This window comes from Mobula birostris, chromosome 18, assembly GCF_030028105.1.
Source record: "Mobula birostris isolate sMobBir1 chromosome 18, sMobBir1.hap1, whole genome shotgun sequence".
NCBI classification, from domain to species: Eukaryota; Metazoa; Chordata; class Chondrichthyes; order Myliobatiformes; family Myliobatidae; genus Mobula; species Mobula birostris.
The window spans coordinates 8774839-8801727 of record NC_092387.1 but is presented as its reverse complement, the minus strand read 5'-3'; the positions used below and the strand labels follow the sequence as shown (position 1 = coordinate 8801727).

The 26889-nt window shown below is 44.2% G+C and overlaps 1 pseudogene; it reads left to right on the top strand.

Annotated features, from left to right (window-relative positions):
* LOC140212242 (creatine kinase U-type, mitochondrial-like) overlaps positions 1 to 25969 on the top strand; it is a 34525-nt pseudogene extending 8556 nt beyond the window's left edge.
* The last annotated feature ends 920 nt before the right edge of the window (positions 25970 to 26889 follow it).

The window sequence follows — 26889 nt, the reverse complement described above, 5'->3', positions numbered from 1 at the left end:
GTCGCCAAACAATTGATACTAGAGCGTACAATCATCACGGCGATATTTGATTCTGTGCTTCCCGCTCCCTGGAGTACAAATCGATAGTAAATATTAAAAATTTAAATTATAAATCATAAATAGAAAATAGAAAATGGAAAGTAAGGTAGAACAAAAAAACCAAGGGGCAGGTCCGGATATTTGGAGGGTATGGCCCAGATCCGGGTCAGGATCCGTTCAGCAGTCTTATCACAGTTGGAAAGAAGCTGTTCCCAAATCTGGCCATACGAGTCTTCAAGCTCCTGAGCCTTCTCCCGGAGGGAAGAGGGACGAAAAGTCTGTTGGCTGGGTGTGTCGTGTCCTTGATTATCCTGGCAGCACTGCTCCGACAGCATGCGGTGTAAAGTGAGTCCAAGGACGGAAGATTGGTTTGTGTGATGTGCTGCACCGTGTTCACGATCTTCTGGAGCTTCTTCTGGTCTTGGACAGGACAACTTCCAGGTTATGATGCACCCTAGAAGAATGCTTTCTACAGTGCATCTATAAAAATTAGTGAGAGTTTTAGGGGACAGGCCAAATTTCTTTAGCTTCCTCAGGAAGTAAAGGCGCTGGTGGGCCTTCTTGGCAGTGAACTCTGCTTGGTCGGACCAAGTCAGGTCATTTGTGATATTGACCCCGAGGAACTTAAAGCTTTTGACCTGTTCCACTTGCGCACCACCGATACAAATGGAGTTGTGCAGTCCGCTGCTCCTTCTGAAGTCAACAACTAATTCCTTCGTCTTGCTGACATTGAGGGATAGGTTATTGTCTTCGCACCATGCCACCAGGTTCTTAATTTCCTTTCTATACTCAAACTCATCATTACCCAAGATATGGCCTATAATTGTGGTGTCATCAGCAAACTTATATATTGAGTTTGATGGAAACTTGGCTACACAATCATGGGTGTACAGTGAGTACAGCAGGGGGCTGAGTACACAGCCTTGTGGGGCACCGGTGCTCAGAGAGATTGTAGAGGAGAGCTTGTCCCCTATTTTCACAGCCTGGGTCCTGTCTGTGAGGAAGTTGAAGATCCAGATATTTTCATAGATAATTGACTAGCAGTTACAGATAACACACACAAAATGCTGGTGGAACGCAACTGGCCAGGCAACTTCTATAGGAAGAAGCACAGTCTGTTTCCGGCAGAGGGTCTCCACCTGTTGCGTTCACCAGCATTTTGTGTGTGTTGCTTGAATTTCCAGCATCTGCAGATTTCCTCGTGTTTGAGTTACAGATAATGACCATTTGGTCAACTGTGTGTGTTCAAACAAACTATTTACAGGCTCAATCACCATTCACTATACAGGTGTTAAAAGTAGAGAGAATCTACAAACAGACTACCAATGGTATTTTGAAGTTAATAAGGTAATTGTTCCCCTGGTTAGTGAGTGATTTGCATCCTTCTGTTACATCCTTAACTCGGTATGCAAATTGGCTTCGGTCACTGCTAAGCCCTTCAAAGACCTTTCTTGCCTGGGCTGACTACACACCACCTGTAAACGATCCTTGCCTGGATATTATCGTAACCCTTGCCTTGCTGCAACTTCGACAACATTCTCTTTATGACTTCCTGGTCCAATCTTAACCACAAACCAGTTCCCATCTGAGAGCATTTTCCCATGAAAACACGAGACGCTACACTTCTTCCTTTCCCTTCAGTCCGTGCTGAACTACTTAGACTGCTTAGTCCCATTGACCTGCACCCAGCTCATGGCCTCCGTACCCCTCTCATTCATGTACCTATTCAAACTTCTCCTGAATGTTGAAATCAATATCACATCTACCACTTGTACTGGCAGCTTGTTCCACTCTCTCTGAGTGCAGAAGTTTCCCCTCAAGTGCCCCTTAAATATTTCACCCTTCACCCATAAACCATGACCTCTAATTGTAGTCTCGTGCAACCTCAGTGGAAAAAGCTTGCCTGCATTTGCCCTGTTTATACCAATCTACAGATCCTTCCAGCCTAAGCCGTACTTCACTTACACTTCTGCCTGAATTGTGTACTGCAATAGGTGTCAAAATTAATCCTCTACATTGAATAAAATCGAATTGCAGATTGGGTGGCTGCTCCACAGAACTCAGCTGGGACACTTCCAGCTACCTATCACTTTATTCCCCATCCCTCTCCTAGTTACACTCTTGTACTGTTCCAGCAAAGCCCAAGGAAAAGCAACAAACCTTCCATCCAGGTACATCATGATCTTCCAAGCACAACATTGAACTCAGTAATCTCAGATAACCAGCCTTTCCAGTGTGTGTCTGAACTGACCAGCTCTGTTGAAAGCTGATCAGCTTGTGAAATTAACCCATCTTTCTCACCCACAAACAATGGCTGATTAATTGCAAACACGAGGAATTCTGCAGATGCTGGAAATTCAAGCAACACACACACACAAAATGCTGGTGAATGCAGCAGGCCAGGCAGCACCTCTAGGAAGAGGTACAGTCGACATTTCGGGCCGAGACCCTTCGTCAGGACTAACTTCAATGAATTAGAAGTGTAAGTGAAGAAGTACTGTATGGTGGAAAGGCAGAGGTTAAAAAGGCAGGCATTGCGCAGTAACATAGCAGTTAGGACAATTCTTTACAGTTTGAGTTACCTGGCTTTGGTTCCTTACTAGCTCTTCTTTCAGTTAGTCCTGACGAAGGGTCTCGGCCCGAAATGTCGACTGTACCTCTTCCTAGAGATGCTGCCTGGCCTGCTGCGTTCACCAGCAACTTTGATGTGTGTTGCCTGATTAATTGCAACATCTTTTTTGACCGTTGTCTGTTTTTACCCTTACTGCAGATCAGAGGCGGGCAGTTCGATGAGAGCTACGTGCTGTCCTCCCGCGTGCGGACGGGTCGCAGTATCCGTGGGCTGAGTATGCCCCCTGCCTGTAGCCGGGCTGAGAGGAGAGAGGTGGAGAGGGTGACCGTGGACGCCCTGGCTGGGCTGAAGGGAGACCTGGCCGGACGATACTACAGTCTGTCCACCATGACAGAGAAGGAGCAGCAGCAGCTCATCGACGTAAGATGTGGAACCAGCATCAGAATCAGAATCAGGTTTATTATCACCGGCATGTGACGTGAAATTTGTAAACCTAGCAGCAGCAGCTCAATACAATATATAATCTAGCAGAGAAAAATAATAATAATAAATAAAATAAAACATAATAATAATGAATAAATAAGTAAATCAATTACATATATTGAATAATTTTTTTTTAAGTGCAAAAACAGAAATACTGTATATTAAAAAAAAGTGAGGTAGTGTCCAAAGATTCAATGTCCATTTAGGAACCAGATGGCAGAGGGGAAGAAGCTGTTCCTGAATCGCTGAATGTGTGCCTTCAAGCTTCTGTACCTCCTTCCTGATGGTAACAATGAGAAAAGGGCATGCCCTGGGTGCTGGAGGTCCTTAATACTGGACGCTGGAGGTCCTGCAATGAACCAGCAGCTCCCCTTCTGTTGGGGGGGGGTGCAGGGGAGGGTGTACAGTGGAGTGGGTGCTGCCCTGTCACACACTCACAGGGTAGGGATCAGACATAGAGAACAGTTCCATCTATACTGTCTCATCACACTCTCTCATTGCAGGGCTTAACATTAAGTACCATTTCCTCTACACTGTCCTGTCACACTCCAGGGCAGGGGTAGACATAGAGTACCGTCCCCTCCACAGATCCTGACAAACACTCCAAAAGCAGGGACAGGAGTGGTTTGATAGAGAGAACAGCTCCCTCTGCACTCTCCAATCTCATACTCCCAGGACAGGGAGAGCAGGAGTTAGACATAGAGAAAAGCTCACCGTCCAAACTCACCCTCCCAGGGCAGGGACAGCAAGGGCTTAGACAGAGAGGACCATTCTTTCTACATTATCCTGTCACACCCTCAGATGTCCCAGGCATGCAAATTTGGCTCAGATTCTGTGATCAGAGAGATAAACTTCTTGGAAAGGCTTTGGGATGTTCCAAACTGTCGGTGACCCACACTATGCTAATTGGTTGGTACGTTCAGAGGGTACAAGGTGCCACATGGTTGGACTTTTTTTTCCAAACTTAACATGTTGCTAAGGTAGAGGGAGTTTTCTCTGTGTCCAATCTGTACCATCCACGCCTTGGGAGTGTTTAGTAGGACACTGTAGAGGGAGTGGACATTCCATAGAACTAGCACATGACTGTCAGTGGTTATTGTTTTTCCACAGCATTGTTTCAGTTGTAACTTGTTCCTGTTCATTCATCATCATCATCAGGTGCCGTGCCCAGTCTGAGCTTTGACTGCCATGGCCCGCACACTCCTGTTTCAGGTCAAGTGGATCAATTCATTGGTATTCATTTCCAGTTCTCTGGCTGCTGTCTCCATCATCATTTGTCTTTGTCTTCCTCTTGCTTTCTTCCCTTCAATCTTTCCTATATTTACCGTGCATTCTAACTCCTCTTTCCTAATCACATGTCCAATGAAGTTACGTTGCCTTTTCATGATCTCATACATTATTTCTCTTTTTGTGTTTCCTCTGTTCATAACGTCCTTGTTAGATATTTGTTTTGTCCATGATATTCTTTGCATCCTCCTCAAAAACCACATTTCTGCTGCTTCATTTCGTTTCCTCATGTTACTAGATATTGTCCAACATTCTGAGCCATATAACATAACTGGATAAACGCAACGTTTCAGTACTCTGAGGCGGGTTGTCATGTCTAGTTTAGTATTGGTCAGTATACTCTTCATTCTCATAAAGGTGTCTTTTGCCATCCCTATTCTTCTTTTGATGTCCATATCACACCTGCCATCCGATGTCACCCAGCTCCCTAAGCAGCAAAAGTTCTTTACTTGTGTTATGTCTTCCCCATTTATTCTCAGCCTGCAGATAGGATTCTCCTTCTTTTTGGATATCACCATACATTCTGTCTTTTTGCAATTGATAGATAGACCCATTTTTGCACTTTCTTCAACAATTATATCAATTAAGTTTTGTAGTTCTTCCTCCGTACTTGCAATTAACACAGTGTCATCTGCATATCTGAAATTATTGATGTTATCACCCTCAACTTTGATTCCCAAGATGTCTCTTATTTTTTGTAATATTCTTTCACTGTACACATTAAATAAATCGGGGAGAAAACACACCCTTGTCTAACGCCTCTCTTGATTTTTGTAAACTGACTCACTTCTCCATCTATTCTTACAGCGGCAGTTTGTTCCCAGTACAGATTTCTGATTAGGCGGAGGTCTTTCGAATCTAGATCTAGAGTTTTCTGTAATATTTCAAATAACTTATTGTGCTTCACTTTATCAAATGCTTTTGTGTAGTCGATAAAACAAACAAACAAATCTTTTTGCACTTGAATAGCTCGTTCTGATAGTATCCTTAACATCAATATTGCATTTCTTGTACCTTTGTCTTTCACAAAACCACATTTTTCTTTGCCTATTTCAGCTTGTATCTTACTTTTAGCTCTTGTCATCAAAATTCTTAGAAGTATCTTAGTGATATGACTCATTAAACTTATGGTCCTATGTAATTCACATTCTATTGCTCCAGGTTTCTTAGGAAGAGTGATAAATACTGATTTTTTCTTCTCTTCTGGTATTATTCCAGTCTCGTAAATATCATTGATTAAATCAGTAAGTTTTTCAATTCCATAATCTTCAAAGGCAATAATTTGTTCTATTACTAGTTCATCAGGACCAGCTGCTTTTCCTTTCTTCACCTTATTTATTGCATTACGAACTTCAGATTTTAAAATACTTGGACCTTCAATGTTTTTCTTACTTTCTGGTTTTTCGCTCAGGGTTCCTGCTCAGGATACGAGCGAAGGCCAACGGCAGATCCGGCAGGTTCAGTAACTGAACTTAGGACGGAGAAGGCGAATGAGCTACGACTTCAAATGTCAACGGCTATGGTATAGGCAGATGAACATTTGGGAAGAGAAATGGTGATTTCTTTAGTTTGCCCAACGGTAGGCAATAGCAAACCACCGTTGCTATTTGCTAAGAAAACCATGGTCAAACTCACAAAATGTATCACACAACAACAGCGTCAAGAGGATCTTCAAGACAATTCTGAAAATGCTTCGCTCAGTAGGGTTGATTCTGGTCAGCAGGGGATCCCCGACCGTCATCAAGCTACTGCTCATAAAATTCAAGTAACACAAAAGAAAATTATTGCCACTTGAAGTGTAAGAACCCTATATCAAGCAGGAAGATTGGACAATGTGATAAATGAAATGGAAAGACTAAAGATTAACATCATGGGAATTAGGGAAGTTTGTTGGATAGGTGCTGGAACACGTCAGATTAGAAATAAAACACTAGTTTATTCTTGTGGAACGTCCCATACTAATGGATGAAAACATGGCAAAAAGTGTTTTAGAACATTGGGCAATATCAGAAAGAGTGCTCCTTGTTAGATTCAGAGGACAACCATTTGATTTAGCAATTATACAGGTATATGTACCAACAACAGATGGAACAAATGAGGGTATAGATAAATTCTACGAAGAGCTTGAACAAGCAAAGAATGGATGCAAATCTCAAGATATTGTTATTGTCATGGGAGATCTAAATGCTAAAGTAGGACAAAGTGCTGATGGAAATACCATAGGAAAATTAGGACTAGGGGAAAGAAATGAAAGAGGCGAGAAATGGGTAGAATGGTGCAAGATGAATAATCAGGTCATTATGAATACCTACTTTAAAAACCATCCATGACGCTTATGGACCTGGAAAAGTCCAGGTGATAACACTAGAAATCAAATTGACTTTATTACTATAAACCAAAGATTTAGAAACTCAGTGACTCAATGCAAAACATATCCAGATGCAGACTGTAATAGTGACCATAACCCAGTAGTATGTCATGTAAAAGTAAAACTTAAAAAACTAAAGAAGCAAAAACCTGAACAATCCCTTGACTACTTGCAATTAATTAAAAAAGAAAACTTCAGACAAAAATTTACAAGTGAAGTAAGGAATAGATTTCAAAGTCTAGAAATAGAATCTGTTGAAGATGATATTAATCATGTAGAAATGAAATTTAACTCTCTAAAGGATGCCTTGGTAGAATCAGCAAAGTCAGTGATTCCTAAAAAAGAAAAAAAGCACAAAGAATAAATGGATGACAGATGAAATCAAAAATCTAATGGAAGAAAGGAGACGGAAGAAAGCAAATCCTATAGAATATAAGTCCTTAGATAAAAAAGTTAAAAGCTTATGTCAAAAAGCCAAAGAAAAATGGTTAAACCAGGAATGTGAGCAAATAGAAAGAATCCCTATTACTGATCCAAAAAGGTTACATCAGCAAATCAAGAATATCACTGATAAAAAAGCTCCTCTGTTCTTCAGGTGGATGTTTGAAAGCAAAGGACGGTACCATTATCATGGAAAAAGATGAGATTATGAACAGGTGGACTGAGTATATTCAGGAATTGTTTGAAGACGATCAAGGCGAAAAACCAGAAATTAAGAAAAACATTGAAGGTCCAAGTATTTTAAAACCTGAAGTTCATAATGCAATAAATGAGATAAAGAAAGGAAAGGCAGCAGGTCCTGTTCATTGACAGGTTTAATAACTTTTCCATCTCTAGGATCATGCTTTCCACGAGGATGGTGAGAGATTGGCCTGATGCCTGTGGGATCTGCTAAGTCCATCAGTCTAGTTGTCCTGCCCAACTCTTCCAGATATGGCTGACCAGAACCCATGAAACCTGGTCCAGTCTCTCCTCTCATTAAAAAGAATGTATATCAACAAGAGAGAGGGTGTCACATTTAAAAACAAACTATGTCATCTTTGGAGTACACGTACAAGAAGGTTATCATAAAACTGAAAACAATGCTAAAAGAATTTACGCGGATATTACCAGGCCTGGAGGTGCAGAATTAGGCCATTCGGCCCAACAAGTCTGCTCCTCCATTCCCTCATGACTGATTTATTATCCCTCTCAGCCCCATTCTCCTGGCTTCTCCCTGGAACCTTTGATGCCCTAACTAACCAAGAACCTATCAACCTCCATTTAAATTATACTGAATGATTTAGCCTTCATTGCAGTCAGAGACAATAAATTCCACAGACTCACCACCCTCTGGCTAAAGAAATTTCTTCTCAACTCTGTTCTAAATGGACGTCCCTCTGTTTTGGGGCTGTACCCTCTGGTCCTAGTCCCCCATATTATAGGAAACATCCTGTCCACATGTTCTCTAAGAAGAACTTTCTTGTTTGAAACCTATCCCCCCCTCTATTCTTCTAAAGTCCAGCGAGTACAGGCTCAGAACCATCAAACGCTCCTCATATGTTAACCTTTTCATTTCCAGAATCATTTTTGTGAACCTTCTCTGGACTTTCTCCAATCCCACCCCCCCCCCCACATCTTTTCTTAGGTAAGGGGCCCAAAACTGCTTACAACACTTCAAATGAGGTTTGACCAATGCCTTATAAAGCCTCAGTATCATATCCTTGCTCTTATATTCTAGTCCTGTAGAAATGAATGCGAACATTACTTTTGCCGTCCTTACCACCAACCCAACCTATAAGTTAAACTTCAGGGAATCCTGCACGAGGACTCCTCAGTCCCTTTGCACCTCTGATTTCTGAATTTCCTCCCTGTTCAGAAAATATTCCTTCTACCGAAGTGCATAACCATACACTTCTCTACACTATATTCCATCTGCCACTTTTTTGCCTATTCTCCCAATGTGTCCAAGTGACTCAGTGGCCACCTGCCCCTCCACCTGTCCTTGTATTGCCTGTAAACCTACAACCATCAATTCTGACATCCAAATCATTGACATATAATGTGAGAAGCAGCAGTCCCAATACTGACCCCCAGTGAAAAACCACTAGTCATCAGCAGCCAACCAGAATAGGCCACTTTTATTCTGACTATTTACCTTCTGCCAGTCAGCCAATTTTCTATACATGCTATATCTTTCCTATAATACCATGGGCTTTTATCCTGTAAGCAGCCTAATGTGTGGCACCTTGTCAAAGGCTATCGGAAAATCGAAGCAAACCACTGGCTTTGCTTTGACTATCCTGCCTGTTATTTCCTCAAAGAATTCCAACAGGTTTGTCAGGCAAGATTTTCCCTTAAGGGAACCACGCTGACTTTGGCCTATTTTGTCATGTGCGTCGAAGTACCCTGAAACCTCATCTTTAATAATGGACTCTTATATTTTCCCTACCACAGAAGTCAGGCTAACTGGCCTAGAATTTTATTTCTTCTGCCTCCCTCTCTTCTTAAAGAGTGGAGTTACTTTTGCAATTTTCCAGTTCACCAGAACCATTCCAGAATCTAGTGGTTCCTGAAAGATCACTACTAATGCTTCTACAATCTCTTCAGCCACCTCTTTCAGAGACCTGGAGAGAAATCCATCTGGTCCAGGTGATTTATCTACATTCAGACCTTTCAGCTTCCCAAGCACCTTCTCCCTAGTAATAGCAACTACACTCACTTCTTCCCTCTGACACTCTCCAATTTCTGGCATACCCTGCTGTCTTCCACAGTGAAGGCTGACGGAAAATACTTATTATGTTCGTCCACAATTTCTTCCCCTCTCCATTACTACCTGTTCAGAGTCAATCTCCAGCGGTCCAATATCTACTCTTGCCTCTCTTTTATGCTTTATCTATCTGAGAATTAATATCAAAGAGGATATTACTTTATTATAGACGAAGGGTGATTGATAAGTTTGTGGCCTAAGGTAGAAGGAGTCAATTTTAGAAAACCTAGCACGCTTATTTTTCCTACATTTACACACTCAGTCCAGTGGTCGTGGAACATACAGATCCCTTCTTTGTAGAAGTCGGCGTCTTGGACCTCCAGGAGTGGTCCACAGCAGGGGTGATTGATAAGTTCATGGCCTAAGGTAGTTATTAACTTCAAACTTTCTGCATTTTCACTCAAAGAGTTGAACTGCACATGCATATAACGAGAGCTATATAACTCATCTCCTTCTACCTTAGGCCATGAACTTATCAATCACCCCTCATATATTATATATTTCTCAGATATATAGAGTAGGTTTTTAAAAGCTTCTAACTTCCCATAATATTTGCTATATTATATGCACTCTCTTTTCCATTTATGCTGTCTTTGACTTCCCTTGTCGGCCACGGTTGCCTCATCCTACCTTTAGAATACTTCTTCATCTTTGGAATGCATCTATCCTGTACCTTCTGAATAGCCCCCAGAAACTCCAGCCTTTGCTGTTCTGCCATCATCCCTGCCAGTTTTCCCTTCCAATCAACTTTGGGCAGCTCCTCTTTCATATTGCTGTATTCCCTTTGCTCCAATGTAATACTGATACATCTGACTTTATATTCTCCCTCCCAAACTGCGGAGTGAATTCTATCATATTATGATCACTGCCTCCCAAGAGTTCCTTTACCTTAAGCTCCCATATCAAATCTGGTTCTTTACACAGCAACCATTCTAGAATTGCCTTTCCCCTCGTGGGCTCAACCACAAGCTGCTCTAAAATAGCCATCTGGTAGCCATCCTACAAATTTACTCTCTTGGGATCCAGTACCAACCTGATTTTCCCAACCTATCTGTATATTGAAATCCCAATGACTATTGTAACTATGCCCTTTTTACATGTATTTTCTATTTCCCATTGAAATTTATATCCCACATCCTGGCTACTGTTCCTGAGGCCTGTATATAACACCCATTGGAGTCCTTTTAACCTGTGCAGCTTCATAACTCTACCCACAAAGATTCTATAACTTCCAATCCTATGCCATCTCTTTCTAAGATTTTATTTTATTTATTACCAACAGAGCCACACCACCCACTCTGCCTACCTGCCCGTTCTTTTGAAACAAGATGTATTCTTGGATGCTAAACTCCCAACTGTGATATTCTTTCAGCCATGTCTCAGTGATGCCCACAACATCATACCTGTTAAACTCTAACTGTGCTACAAGATCATCTACCTTATTTCATATACTGCATGCATTGAAATTTAACACCTTCAGTCCTGTATTCATCACCCTTTTCAATTTTACACCCATGTTACATCCCACTGACTGCAATTTTGTCCTATCATCTGCCTGTCCTTCCTCATCATCTTACGATCCACTGTATCTACTTGTATACCAACTGCTCCATCCTCAGTGCTATTACTGTGGTTCCCATCCCCCTGCGAACCTTGTTTAAACCCTCCCCAACACCTCTAGCAAACCTGCCCACAAAGATATTGGTTCCCCGTTGGGTTCAGGTGTAACTAGTCCTTTTTGTGTAGGTCTTACCTTCCCGGTGAAGCCCTGCCCCATGCACCACTTCTTCAGCCACTCATTCATCTGTACTATCATCCTATTCCTGCCCTGACTAGCAAGGTACTGGGAGTAATCCAGAGATTACTACCTTGAGGTCCTGCTCTCTAGTCTCTTCCTTAACTCCCTATACTCACTGCACAGGACCTCTTCCCCCTTTTACCTATGCTATTGGTGCCAATGTACACCATGACCTCTGCTCAGCCTCCCTCGTGAGAATCTTCTGCAGCTGCTCTGAGAAGCCCTGGACCCTAGCCCCTGGGAGGCAACACACCATCCTGGCACTCTTTTGTGGCCATTACTCTGCTGACCATCTCCCTAACTGTCGAGTTATGAGGAAAGGCTAAATAGGCCAGGACTTTTCCTGCCTAGAACACAGGAGTCTGAGGAGTGACCTTAGATTAGATTCTGAGGACACACAGTCCTCTTTTATTGTCATTTAGTAATGCATGCATTAAGAAATGATACAATATTCCTCCAGTGTGATACCACAGAAACACAAGACAGACCAAGACTGAAAAACTGACAAAAAGCACATAATTATAACATATAGTTACAACAGTGCAAGCAATACCGTAACTTGATGAAGAACAGGTCATGAGCACGGCAAAAAGTTCAAAGTCTCTCAAAAGTCCCACATCTCACGCAGACGGGAGAAGGAAGAAAACTCTCCCGGCCATACCCAACCACAGACAGACTCTGAGTCGTCCGAAAACATCGAGCTCTGACCAGCCCTCTGACACCAAGCACTGAGCACCATCTCTGCCGAACGCTTTGACCCCAGCCTCGGCTGCCAGCAGCAGGCAAAGCCGAGGATTTTGGGGCCTTCCCTCCGGAGATTCTCGATCACACAGTAGATCTTAGGTTGTTTTATAAAATCATAGGGACATAGGTATCATGAATGGTCACAGTCTTTTCTCCAGGATAGAGGAGTCCGAAGTTAGAAAGGATAGGTTTAAATTGAGGTGGCAAAGATTTAAAAGAGACATGAATTGCCACTTTTTCTACACTGAAAATGTAGAATATGTGGAATGAGCTGTCAAAGCAAGTGGTTGAGACCGGTATGATACCATCATTAAAACCACTTGGAGAGTGACAAGCATAGGGAGGTGAGTATATTGAATGTGCTGCCAAAAGAAGTGGTAGAGGTAAGGTACAGTTGCAGCAGTTAGACAGGCACATGGACAAGAGATGAGAGAGATGGGCCAAATGTCAAACATGGGACGAGCTGGCTGGGCAAGTTGGTTGGCATGGACAATTTGTACTGAATGGCCTGTTCCCATGTTCTATAACTCTATAATGGTGGATATTTCCAGGTATGAATACAGCTAAAGATGAGGCCATAGTCAACTGTGTAATCACCCAGTTCCCTCTCACTCCATAGCCACAACAACAAGAAGATGGTTCTAATCTGGGTCAATGAGGAGGACCACACATCTCCATGGAGAAGGGGGAGGGGCAACAAGAAGAGCGTGTTTGAGAGGTTCTGCCGAGGTCTCAAAGAGGTGAATGAGATTCTGTGTAAGATCCAAACCACCAGAACCTGCTCTGGGTCGTGAAAGAGGCCGTACTTGTGCTGGCTTTTTGGTGGAGTCATCAGTGTAGTCACATTCTACAAGCTCTTTCCCCAGAACTCCAGCAATATTTCCACTTCTAATAGTTACCTGCATGTTCTTCTGTTGTGTTCCAATAACGTTTGCCTCTCTCCACCCCAACCTCTGCCTCATTTCTCCACTCCCATAGCTCCATGGATATAGAGCAGTAGGGCAGCAGGGTGTCACAATACTTTACAGTATCAGCAATCTCTGATCGGGGTTCCATTCCCAATGGCGTCTAGAAGGAGTTTGTACATTCTCCTGTGACTGTGTTGGTTTCTTCCAGGTGCTCTGGTTTCTTCCCACATTCCAAAGGGGTACGGGTTAGGGTTAGTGAGTTGTGGTCATTGGAAACATGGCGACACTTGCAGGCTGCCCCCAGAACATCCTCGGACTGTGTTGGTCATTGACCTTAATGACATATTTCACTGTATGTTCTGATTTTTCAATGTACATGTGGCAAATAAAACTTATCATTATCTTTATTTTTATCCACTTTTTGGGAATGTCAGCTATTTGGTGTTCTCATTATTCCCTTTAGGAGAGAAACTGAACTCGGAGAAGGGCTGGGAGTTCATGTGGAATGAGAGTCTTCCCTACATCCTTACCTGCCCCGCTAACCTGGGCACCGGACTTCGAGCCGGGGTGTACATGAAGCTGCCGCTGCTCGGCAATGTACAACAACTGAGAATGGAGGTTATACTGTCAGACTGTACACTGACCAAGGTGCTGAAATATGGTCTTTCCAGGCAACAGCAGTGCACCCTCCTTCAGAATGTAGAGGGGGATTAACTCTGAATCGGAAGCTTTCTCTTACATCACTGGAGTCAGTTTCTCAACAACAACAGGGACACGAATGCTAAATATTCAGAATCAGGAGCTCTCACATTCTGAATGAATTACCCCTGGTTGAGTATCAATTCTGGGATCTTTGCAATGGGAACTTTCCTCTGTATCTAATCCCTGCTGTCCCTTCTCTAGAAGTGTCTACCAAGAACATAAGAAACAGGAGCAGGAGTAGGCCAAATAGCCTGTCGAGCCTGCTCTGCCGTTCAATAAGATCATGGTTGATCTGGACATGGACTCCTCTCTAACTACCTGCCTTTCCCCCATAACTGTTAATTCCCCTACTATGCAAAAATCTACCCCAACCTTGTGTTAAGTATATTTACTGAGGTAGCCTCCACTGCTTCCTTGGGCAGAGAATTCCAGATTCACCACTGTCTGGGAAAAGCAGTTCCTCCTCATCTCCATCCTAAATCTACTCCTCTGATTCTTTAGGCTATGTCCCCTAGTTCTAGTCTCACCTACCAGTCAAAACAACTTTCCTGCCTCGATCTTATCTACCCCTTTCATAATTTTATATGTTTCTATAAGATCTCCTCTCAATCTTCTGAATTCCAGCGAGTACAGTCCCAGACGACCCAATCTCTGTTCATCTCTGGAATCAACCTGGTGAACCTGCTCTGCACGGCCTCCAAAGCCAGTATATCCTTCTTCAAATAAGGATAACCAGAACTGCACACAGTACTCCAGGTGCGGCCCCACCAGTACCCTGTACAGTTGCAGCATAGCCTCCCTGCTCTTAAATTCAATCCTTCTAGCAATGAAGGCCAACATTTCATCTGCCTTCTTGATAGCCTGCTGCACCTGCAAACCAAACTTTGTGATTCATGCACAAGCACTCCCAAGTCCCTCTGCACAGTAGCATGCTGTAATTTTTTTTACCATTTAAATAATAATCTGATCTTTCAGTTTTCCTTCCAAAGTGGATGACATTGCATTTACCAACATTGCACTCCACTGCCAGACACTTGCCCACTCACTTAACCTATCTATATCTCTCTGAAGACCCTCCATATCTTCTGCACAATTTGCTTTTCCACTCAATTTGGTGTCATCAGCAAACATAGATACACTACACATGGTCTTCTCTTCCAGATCGTTAATGTACATCGTGAACAGTTGCGGGTCCAGCACCGACCCCTACAGCACACCGCTCACCACTGATTGCCAACCAGAATAACACCCATGTATCCCAACTCTCTCCTTTCTCTTAGTTAACCAATCCTCTATCCATGTTAATACATCACCCCCAACTCTATGCATCCTTATCTTATGGATAAGTCTTTTATGTGGCACCTTATCAAATGCCTTCTGGAAATCCAAGTAAATAACGTCCATCTGTTCCCCTCCATCCACTGCACTCGTTATATCCTCAAAGAACTCCAGTAAGTTTGTGTCAAACAGGACCTGTCTTTGCTGAATCCATGCCTGATGGATCTATTTCTTTCCAGATGCCTCACTATTTCTTCTTTAATGATACAAGCATTTTCCCAACTACAGATGTTAAATTATGTGGCCTGTAGTTACCTGCCTTTTGCCTACATCCTTTTTTGAACAGTGGCGTGACATTTGCCATCTTCCAATCTGCCAGAGTCCAGAGGATTTTGGTAAATCATCACCAAAGACTCTTCTATAACTTTTGCCATTTCTCTCAGTACCCTGGGATGCATTCCATCAGGATCAGGGAACTTGTCTATATTCAGGCCCACAAGTTTGCTGAGAACTACCTCTTTAGCGATAGCTATTGTATTGAGGTCTTCACCTCACATCATATCCATAACATCTCTCTTTGGTATGTTAGATGTGTCCTCCACCATGAAGGCCGACACAAAATAGTCATTCAAAGCCTTGGCCTTTTCCTCATTACTAAAAATCAATTCCCTCTTCTCGTCCTCCAAGGGACCTATGTTCACTTTACCACCCTTTTCTGCTTTATACAATCATAAAAACTTGTACTGTCTGTTTTTATATTTTGTACTAGTTTATTTTCATAATCTATCTTCCCTTTCTTTATTGACCACTTCGTGGTTCTTTGTTGCTTTTTATAGTTTTCCCAATCATCCAGTTTCCCACTACTCTTGGCAACTTCATACACACGAGCTATTAGTTTGATGTTTTCTTTTATTTCCTTAGTTATCAAAGGCTGGATCTCCCCACCCTTACTGTCATTGCTTTTAACTGGAATATACTTTTGTTCAGCACTGTGAAAAATCTCTATGAAAGTCTTCCACTGTTCCTCAACTGTCCCACCATACAGCCTATGTTCCCAGTTTACACTGGCCAAACCCTTCTCCATCCCATTGTAGTCTCCATTGCTTAGGCATTATACACTGGTTCTAGATTGAACTACTGCACCCTCCATTTGTATGAGAAATTCAATCATACTGTGATCACTTTTTCCATGAGGATCCCTAACTACATGATCACTAGTTTTACCTGTCTCATTGCACAGGACCAGATCTAAGATAGCACGTTCCCTTGTAGGTTCAGTAACATGCTGTTCAAGAAAGCCATCATGGATGCATTCTGTGAAGTCCCCCTCAAGACTGCCTCGACCACCTTGATTCACCCAATCTATGTGCAAGTTAATGTCCCCCATGATAACTGCTGTTCCATTCTTACATGCCTCAGATATTTCTCTGTTTATTGCCTGTGCCACTGTAATGTTATTATTCAGTGGCCAATAGACAACTCCCACAACTGATTTTTTTCCCTTTACTATTCCTAATCGGTACCCAGATGGATTCGACATTCTGCTGCTTAGATCTTATATTGTCTCTCACTTTCACCCTGATCTCATCTTTAATTAAGAGCGCTACCCCGCCTCCCTTATCTTCCTGCCTATCCTTCCGTATTACCTGATATCCTTGGATATTTAATTCTCAATCCTGTCCACCCTGCAACCACCTCTCTGTAATGGCCACTAAATCATTCCCTTTGTACTGATTTGTGCCACAAGTTCACTGACCTTGTTTCGAACACTACGGGCATTCAGGTAAAGTGCCCTTGCATTCATTGTGCTTTAAAATCTTGCAATCTGTTTCTCCTTTGCACTTGACTCTTCTTCACTCCATTCTTGCTCTCCACTCTTTTTTTCTTTATCTTCATCCACACTTTTCTCTTCTACTTTATCCATACTTCTCCAGTCTGTTGAACCTACCCCCCCTCCCCCGCTATTTAGTTTACAGCCCTATCCACAGCTCTAGTTATGTGATTCACTAGGATTCAGGTCCCATCACGGTTCAGGTGGAGCCCGTCCCATTGGAACAGCTCCCACCCTCGCCAGTACTGGTGCCAATTTCCCATGAATTCAAACCCACTTCTCCCACACCAATCCTTGAGCCACGCATTTAACGCTCTAATCTTCCTGAGCCTATGCCAATTTGCACACGGCTCAGCTAGTAATCCAGGGATTACCAACTTTTTGGTTCTGCTTTTTAATTTAGTACCTGGCTGCTCAAATTCCCTCAGGAGAACCTCTTTCCTCATTCTACCCATGTCGTTGGTACCCACATGGACCATGACAACTGTATCTTTCCCCTCCCACTGCAAATTCCTCTGCAGGTCAGATAAGATGTCCCGAACATGGGCACCAGGCAGGCAACACAGCCCTTGGGTTGCTGTATCCTTGCGACAGAGAACTCTGTCTATTCCCCTGACTGCACCATCCCCAATTACCACTACATTTCTCTTCTCTTTCCCCCCCCCCCCTTGAATGGCTCCCTGAACTACAGTGTCACAGCTAAGTTGCTCATCCTTCCTACAGCCCCCACTCTCATCCACACGGGGAGCAAGAATCTCAGACCTGTTAGACAAGCTCAAGGGCTGAGGCTCCTCCAGCACTGCCTCTTGGATCCCACTACCTGCCCCACTCACAGTCACGCCCTCTTGGCCCTGACCACAGACTGAATTAGAGGCAGCTAATCTAATAGGTGTGACAGAGAACCCAGGTGACTCTCCCCCTCCGTGAGGTGCCACAGTGTTTGAAGCTCAGATTCCAGGTCATCAACTTTGAGCCTGAGTTCCTCGAGCAGCCGACACTTGCTGCAGATGTGGTCACCAGGAACCACAATGGGGTCCACCAGCTCCCACATCATGCAGCTACAGCACACCATCTCATCCTGCATCATCCCTGCATTATTTAATTAGCTGTAATTTCGTGACTTTTTATTCAACCACCACAAAAGCCTTACCTGCTACTCACCAGTGCCTCCTCACCGAAGCCTCTTGCGCCAAAGCCTCAAGATCCCACTCCTACACTGGTCCACTCACACACTGGCTGCTCCACTTTGACCCTGCTTTACTTTTATTTGCTGCTGCTAATGAATCCTGAATCAATTGGTCTGCCACTAATGCACCAAGCCCTGTGAAACTGTCCTTTTTTTTAAACTCTTCTCCCCAACCTATGCAAAACTCTCTCTCTCTCTACAAATCGATTGGTCCGCTGCTAATGTGTGTGACCACTAATGATTGGGTATATCTATCCCTTGCTCTCTCTTCCCTGGGAGTGTGTGCCAGTACAAGGTAGATTGACTCTACATTCAACCTGTGCTATCTCAACACTAGGAGTATCTGCTCAGATATGGTAGGTTGACTCTGCATCTAAGCTCTGTTATCTCTACCTTGGAAGTGTGTGCTGGGACAGGGTGGAGGGTCTTTACTCTATATCTAACCCCATTCTCTACCTTGTGAGTGTGTGCTGTGGCAGGGTAGAGGAATTTTACTCTGCATTTAACCCCAGCTGCCCCTGCTTTGGTGATGTTGTGATGGATCTGTTAAGTGCACAGTAGCAAAGCCCATGCTATGATGAGCACATGCCATAGAATCATGATCTCCCTGAGACAGTGTGGGCTTCCTCCCGTTTCCAGCCACATTCCAAAACACATGGATTAGGGTTAGTAAATTGTGGGCTTGCTATGCAGGCATCGGAAGCATGATGACTCTTGCCAGCAGCCAGCAGCCCCCAGCACAATCCTCACTGTGCTGTTGACAAATTTCACTATATGTTTTGAGGTACATGTGACAAATAAAGCTAATTTTCCTTATTCCACCTATCTCCTTTCAGCTTCTTACTTCCCCCACCAACCCACCATCCCCCTCACCTGCTCTCATCTATCACATGCCAACTTGTATTTCTCCCCCTACACCATCTTCTTGTTTGTCTCCTGCTGCCTGCCTTTCCAGTCCTGGTCCTGGGTTTCATTGATTGTTTGTTTCTCTCCATTGATGATGACTGACCTGCTGAGTTCTCTAGCACTTTGAGTGTGTTGCCCATGAACAAATCAGGTCTTCTCTCACCAATCCCTTGCATGGATAATGGGTAGAGAGGAGAGGCAGAGAATTTCATTGGTAGACATCTGTGCCTGTGATGAAACTTGCTAAATGCAGGCTAACTGGAGCAGCTCAGATACACACTCCAATTGCCATAGAGGTGATTACCCCTGGGTGGTTGCTGAAGACCAAGGGTAGGAGAGGTGATCTTAGAGGTGATCTTAGGTGACGGTTTCCAGATTGAGTGGCTGACTGTTAAGACCCATTCTGAAGAATGTTTCTGACCAAGGGCTTAAAAAAAGGTGAAAGATCAGCTTTATTTGTCACGTGTATACGAAACATACAACAAAAAGCATCGTCTGTGTTAACACAGTTGGAGGATGTGCTGGGGGCAGGCCACAAGAGTTGCCATTCTGCCAGAGCCAACATAACATGCCCAGAGATTACTAACCCTAACCTGTACGTCTTTGGAATGTGGGAGGAAACCTCAGCACCCGGATGAAACCCACACAGTCACGGAGAGAACGGGCTGACAGCAGCAGGAACTGAGCCCTTATCACGGGCGCTGTAAAGCACCACACTAACGACTAGCCTACCATGCCACCCCTGTTGGCAGCAATAAGGTGGGCAGAAGGGCCTGTTTCTGGCCCGTATAACTCCGTGATGCCCTGGGGTGGCAGCCGCAGCCACGCTAGGGTGTGGTGTCACCACCCAGCCAGATGAATTTCATGTTTCAGGACCTTTGCTTCTCAAAAAACCTGGAAAACCTGAGGCTAGAAGAACATGGCACGGTGGGAGAGAACCTGGCCGGTGTGGCTGGTATGTGCGATATCTCCAACCTGGACTGGCTGGGAAAATCTGAGATCAGTCACTGGTCTTGTTCCCACACCCCCAGCTCCAGGTGCACACCAGAGCCCAGGGGAAGGGCAGAAATTGGGGAAGAATGGGATCGGGAGGAGGGATAGGTGATGGAGACAGGGTTCCAGGAGGTGGGGGATGGAATGAGGAACAGAGGGAGATGAGGGCAGTGGGGAAGAGGAGTAAGAGGAAACACAGAGAAGGGGAGTGGGGAAAAGGAAGGATTAGTGGAGACAGAGGAGGGAGGAGGTGGATGTTATGTTTTGTAACTTCAAAATGTTAAACTAATTCAAAGGAAAACAGGAGAGCTGAGAGATATGAGTCTTACTTTGTTCTTTACTTTAAGTGAGGTGCACACATATCACATGGTCATAGAGTCATAATCATAGAAAGGTACAGCATGGGAACAGGTCATTTGGCCCATCTAGTTTATGCTGAATCACTTAAGCTACCTAGTCCCAGTGCCCTGCACCCAGACCATGGCCCATCCATGTACATACCCAAACTTCTCTTAAACATTGAAATCGAGCTCACATGTATCACTTGTGCTGGCAGCTCATTTCACTCTCTCACCACCCTCTGAGTGAAGAGGATCCCCTCATGTTCCTCTTAAACCTTTCGCCTTTCACCCTTAACCCATGACCTCTAGTCATAGTCCCACCTAACTTCAGAGGAAAAAGTGTACTTGCACTTACCCCATCTATACCTCTCATAACTTTGTACACCCCTGTCCTATATCCGCTCAAACTTCTGCATTCCAAGGAATAAAGTTCTAACCTATTCAATCTTTCCTCTTAACTCAGGTCTGCTAGTCCCAGGAACATCCTTGTAAATTTTCTCTGTACTCTTTCAACCTTATTTACATCTCTCCTGTAGGTAGGTGACTAAAACTGCACACACTACTCCAAATTAGGCTTCACCAGTGTCTTATACAACTTCAACATAACATCCCATCTCCTGTACTCAGTACATTGATTTACGATGGCCAGTGTGCCAAGAGCTTTCCTTACGACCCTATCTACCTGTCCTGCCACTTTCAATGAATCATGTACCTGTATTCCCAGATGCCTTTGTTCTACCACACTCCTCAGTACCCTGCTGTTCACTGTGTAAGACCTACACCTCGCACTTGTCTGTATTAAATTCCATCTTCCATTTTCAGCCCATTTTCCCACCTGGTCCTGATCCCACTGTCCACAGCTCTCACTGTCCACTACTCCCCCCATCCTGGTGTCAGCTGCTTATTTGCTGATCTAGTTAACCACATTATCACCTAGATCGTTGATATAGATGACAAACCACAATGGGCTCAGTACTGATCCCTGCTGCACTCCACTAGTCACAGGCCTCCAGGCAAAGAGGCAACCCTCTACTCACTCCCTCTGGCTTCTCCCACAAAGCCAATGTCTAATCCGGTTTAGTACCTCATCTTGAATGCCAAACGATTGAACATTCTTGACCAACCTCCTATGCAGGACCCCGTCAAATGCCTTACTAAAGTCCATGTAGACAACATCTGCTGCCTTACCTTCATCCACTGTCCTGGTATCTTCCTTGAAAAACTCCTTAAGACTGGATAGACATGACCTACCACACACAAAACCATGCTGACTATCCCTAAACAGTCCGTGTCTATCCAAATACTTATATATCCGGTCTCTTAGAATACTTTGCAATAACTTTCCCACTACTGATGTCAGGATCAACAGCCTATAATTTCCTGGTTTATTTTTAGAGACCTTCTTAAACAGCTGAACAACATTAGCTATCCTCCAGTCCTCTGGTACCTCACCTGCCGATAAGGATGTTTTAAATTTCTCAGCTAGGACCTCTGCAATTTCTGCACTTGCCTTCCACAGGGTCCGAGGGAACACCTTGTCAGGCCCTGGGTATTTATCCACCCTGACTTGCCTCAGGACAGCAAACACCTCCTTCTCTGTAATCTGTATAAAGTCCGTGACCTCACTGGTCATGGTAGTGCGATGATGTATGCAATTCATGTATTTAGACATATAACCTGTAATGAATTACTTAAATGAGCAAGAATGGTTAATCAAACAATATATACACAAGATTACACAAATATTACTGAAATATGACCATAAGACACAGGAGCAGAATTAGGCCATTCAGCCCATCGAGTCTGCTCCACCATTCTATTATGGCTGATCCTGGATCTCACTCAACCTCATGCACCTGCCTTCTTGCCATAGCCTTTGATGCCCTGACGACTCAGGAAACTATCAATATTCACTCTAAATGTACCCATGGTCTTGGCATCCACAGCTGTCTGTGCCAGAGCATTCTACAGATTCGCTTCTCTCTGGCTAAAAAATTTCTTCCTCACCTCTTTTCTAAAGGGACGCCCCTTAATGTTGAGGCTGTGCTCTCCAGTTCTGGATACCCCCACCATAGGAAACATTCTCTCCACATCCACCCTATCTAGTCCTTTCAACATTCGAAAGACAAGGATGGAAAGATTAGAGACCTTGGACATCCAAAGAGGTGATGAACTTAGCCAAGAAGGAAAAGGAAAAGTATGTAAAGCTTCAGAAGTTAGAATCAAACAGAGACAGGAGAATTATAAAGAAGCCAGAAAATAACTGGAGAGGGGAATTAGGAAAGTCAGCGGGCCATGAAAAGTCCTTGGCAAGTAGGATTAAGATATTCAGTATATCCACCAGGAGAGGATAGGACCACCCAAGGATAAAGAGAATATTAAATGCACAACAATGGAAACACAGATGGAGGAAAGCAGCAGGAGATAGTGAGGGGAGGAGAAAGGAAAAGATTAATGGCTGCAGGATCTAAAGACCAGCACACAATCTTATGATCTCTTACAATGAACCATGAAAGAGCTGATTTTGTACAGAGGCATCATCTGTATTCTTAGAACATAGAAGAACACAGTACAGGCCCTTTGGCCCTTGATGTTGTGCTAACCTTTTAACCTACACTAAGGTTAATTAAACTCTTCCATTTTTCTATCATCCATGTGCCAATCTACGAGTTTCTTAAATGTCCCTAATGCATCAGCCTCTACCACCAGCCCCCCAGGGTGTTCCACACACCCACCACTCTCTGTGTGAGAAACTTACCTCTGACATTACCACCACCCCCACTCTGCCCATATTCCTCCAATCACCTTAAAATTATGTCCCCTCATATTAGCCACTTCCACCTTGGGAAATAATTTTACATAGAACATAGAATAGTACAGCACAGTACAGGCCCTTTGGCCCACAATGTTATGCCGACCCTCAAATCCTACCTCCCATATAACCCCCCACCTTAAATTCCTCCATATACCTGTCTAGCAGTCTCTTAAACTTCACTAGTGTATCTGCCTCCACCACTGACTCAGGCAGTGCATTCCACGCACCAACCACTCTCTGAGTAAAAAACCTTCCTCTAATATCCCCCTTGAACTTCCCACCCCTTACCTTAAAGCCATGTCCTCTTGTATTGAGCAGTGGTGCCCTGGGGAAGAGGCGCTGGCTATCCACTCTATCTATTCCTCTTAATATCTTGTACACCTCTATCATGTCTCCTCTCATCCTCCTTCTCGCTAAAGAGTAAAGCCCTAGCTCCCTTAATCTCTGATCATAATGCATACTCTCTAAACCAGGCAGCATCCTGGTAAATCTCCTCTGTACCCTTTCCAATGCTTCCACATCCTTCCTATAGTGAGGCAACCAGAACTGGGTGCAATACTCCAAGTGTGGCCTAACCAGAGTTTTATAGAGCTGCATCATTACATCGCGACTCTTAAACTCTATCCCTCGACTTATGAAAACTAACACCCCATAAGCTTTCTTAACTACTCTATCTACCTGTGAGGCAACTTTCAGGGATCTGTGGACATGTACCCCCAGATCCCTCTGCTCCTCCACACTACCAAGTATCCTGCCATTTACTTTGTACTCTGCCTTGGAGTTTGTCCTTCCAAAGTGTACCACCTCACACTTCTCCGAGTTGAACTCTATCTGCCACTTCTCAGCCCACTTCTGCATCCTATCAATGTCTCTCTGCAATCTTCGACAATCCTCTACACTATCCACAACACCACCAACCTTTGTGTCGTCTGCAAACTTGCCAACCCACCCTTCTACCCCCACATCCAGGTCATTAATAAAAATCACGAGAAGTAGAGGTCCCAGAACAGATCCTTGTGGGACACCACTAGTCACAACCCTCCAATCTGAATGTACTCCCTCCACCACCACCCTCTGCCTTCTGCAGGCAAGCCAATTCTGAATCCACCTGGCCAAACTTTCCTGGATCCCATGCCTTCTGACTTTCTGAATAAGCCTACCGTGTAGAACCTTGTCAAATGCCTTAGTAAGATCCATGTAGATCACATCCACTGCACTACCCTCATCTATATGCCTGGTCACCTCCTCAAAGTACTCTATCAGGCTTGTTAGACATGATCTGCCCTTCACAAAGCCATGCTCTCTGTCCCTGATCAGACCATGATTCTCTAAATGCCCATAGGTCCTATCTCTAAGAATCTTTTCCAACAGCTTTCCCACCACAGATGTAAGGCTCACTGGTCTATAATTACCCAGACTATCCCTACTACCTTTTTTGAACAAGGGAACAACATTCGCCTCTCTCCAATCCTCCAGTACCATTCCCGTGGACAACGAGGACATAAGGATCCTAGCCAGAGGCTCAGCAATCTCTTCTCTCACCTCGTGGAGCAGCTGGGGGAATATTCTGTCGGGCCCCGGGGACTTATCCATCCTAATATATTTTAACAACTCCAACACCTCCTCTCCCTTAATATCAACATGCTCCAGAACATCAACCTCACTCATATTGTCCTCACCATCATCAAGTTCCCTCTCATTGGTGAATACCGAAGAGAAGTATCCATTGAGGACCTCGCTCACTTCCACAGCCTCCAGGCACATCTTCCCACCTTTATCTCTAATCCGTCCTACCTTCACTCCTGTCGTCCTTTTTTTCTTCACATAATTGAAGAATGCCTTGGGGTTTTCCTTTACCCTACTCGCCAAGGCCTTCTCATGCCCCCTTCTTGCTCTTCTCAGCCCCTTCTTAAGCTCCTTTCCTGCTTCCCTATATTCCTCAATAGACCCAACTGATCCTTGCTTCCTAAACCACATGTATTTGGTTGTCCAGTCTGTCTATGCCTCTTACCTTATTCACCAATCTCTCATGCTCCTTTGCTTCAGAGAGAAAAGCCCTGGCTCACTCAACCTACCCTGGTTCAGCAGGGCTCTGTGTTGGCATTACAACTTGATCAGTGGTGGATATCAGGTCTTGGACACAATTTGTACTGTAACTCGATGACAATGATATTTGAGTTGAAATCATCTCCTGTTGGGTTGATTTTAAAGAAGAAAGAAAAGCAGTTCTTGCAGCTTTGCGTGCGTGGGGTAGGGTTGTGGATGGGAGGCAGGGTAGGAACGAGACTCGCTTTGCTGTTGTTGTTCTGTTGCTGTGGCTCGTGTTGTTCGGCTGAGCATTGAGGCGTGCTATGTTGGTGCTGGAATGTGTGGTGACCCTTGCGTGCTGCCCCCAGCTCACGCTCAGGTGTGTTGGTTGTTAATGCAAATAACACATTTCAATGTACATGTGATAAATAAAAGAAAAGGAACCTGAATCTGCCAGGGTAAAAACAGAACAGAGTAGAAATGCTCCATGATGCATTTCACTGTGTGTTTCAGAGGACATGTGTTAATGAGTCTGAGAATGAGGGGTGGGAGACAGAACAAGAGGTGGGTTCAAAATCGGTCAGTGTGGAGGAGCACTTTGTAAGGGACGGAGTGGGTTGTGGGATGGAGGCGAAGTCAGAGAGAGAGGTGAAGGTGGAGAAGGAAGGGGAGACGGGGCAGGAGGAGGACGTTGGACGAGGCTAGGTTTCCTTTGGTGGTGCAACAGTTGTGGTCAGTTTTGTACCCTGGGCTGTGTCAAAATTTTTAATGCTGAAAGTTTGTCACTTCCCTGGGTGGAAGTGGTCCAGCTGGTGATCGATGGCATGAACTATTTAACCAAATGTGACAAATGGGTGCAGAGAGGATAGGACACCAGGATTCCCACCCCTCCCCCCCACCCCGCCACCATTGAACCAGAACAGATACTGAGTTCTCTATAATCACCAAGCCCTCGGAGATAATGTGTCACTAACGTGTTCCAGTGGCTGCAAACACTCTGGATTTTGTCCCATTTCCACAGCAGATTAAATAAACTCCCTGACTGCTATAACTAACATAATGTGGCTGCTGGTAATTAGCTTATTGGTCACTCAATCACATCACCTAGTGACTTTAACTATGACTGACAGCAGGTGAAATACCTTGTCAGCTGTGGGACGTCCCATCACAGGGAGGGATTCACAGACTGTTTGACACATCACTGGATGGGGGCAAACACACAAATCCTGTCCCATTCCTGAGTGGGGGCTTCCCAGCTTCCAAATGGGAGGAATGGCCATAATCCCATTCCCATGTGGGGGACTTTCCAGTCCCCTCCCTGAGGGAGAGGACTGTCCCAGACTCCCGTGGGAAGGTATGACAGGTCCCCATCCCACTCTGTCTGGGGAATCAAAGACACCCCTGTACAGAACCCTGTGTGACAATGGTAGTTGAGAGGCGGAGGGTTCCAGAGCCGGTTCACAAGAATTATCTCAGGAAGGAAAGGGTTAATGTATTGGGGAGCATTTGATGGCTCTGGGCTTGTACTCACTGGAGTTCAGAAGAATGAGGGAGATTCTCAATGAAACCTATTGAATATTGAAAGCCGAGATATAGTGGACGTGGAGGGGATGTTTCCTATAGAGGGGGTGTCTGGGACCAGAAGGCATAACTTCAGAATATAAGGATGTCCTTTAAGAACAGAGATGAGGAGGAATTTCTTAAGCTAGGTGGTGGTGAATTCATGGCCACAGATGGCTGTGGAGGCCAAGTCACTGGGTACAATTAAAGCAGAGGTTGTTAGGTTCTTGGTTAGTAAGGGTGTTAAAGGTTACGTGGAGAAGGCAGGAGAATGGGATTGAGAGGGAAAATAAATCAGCCA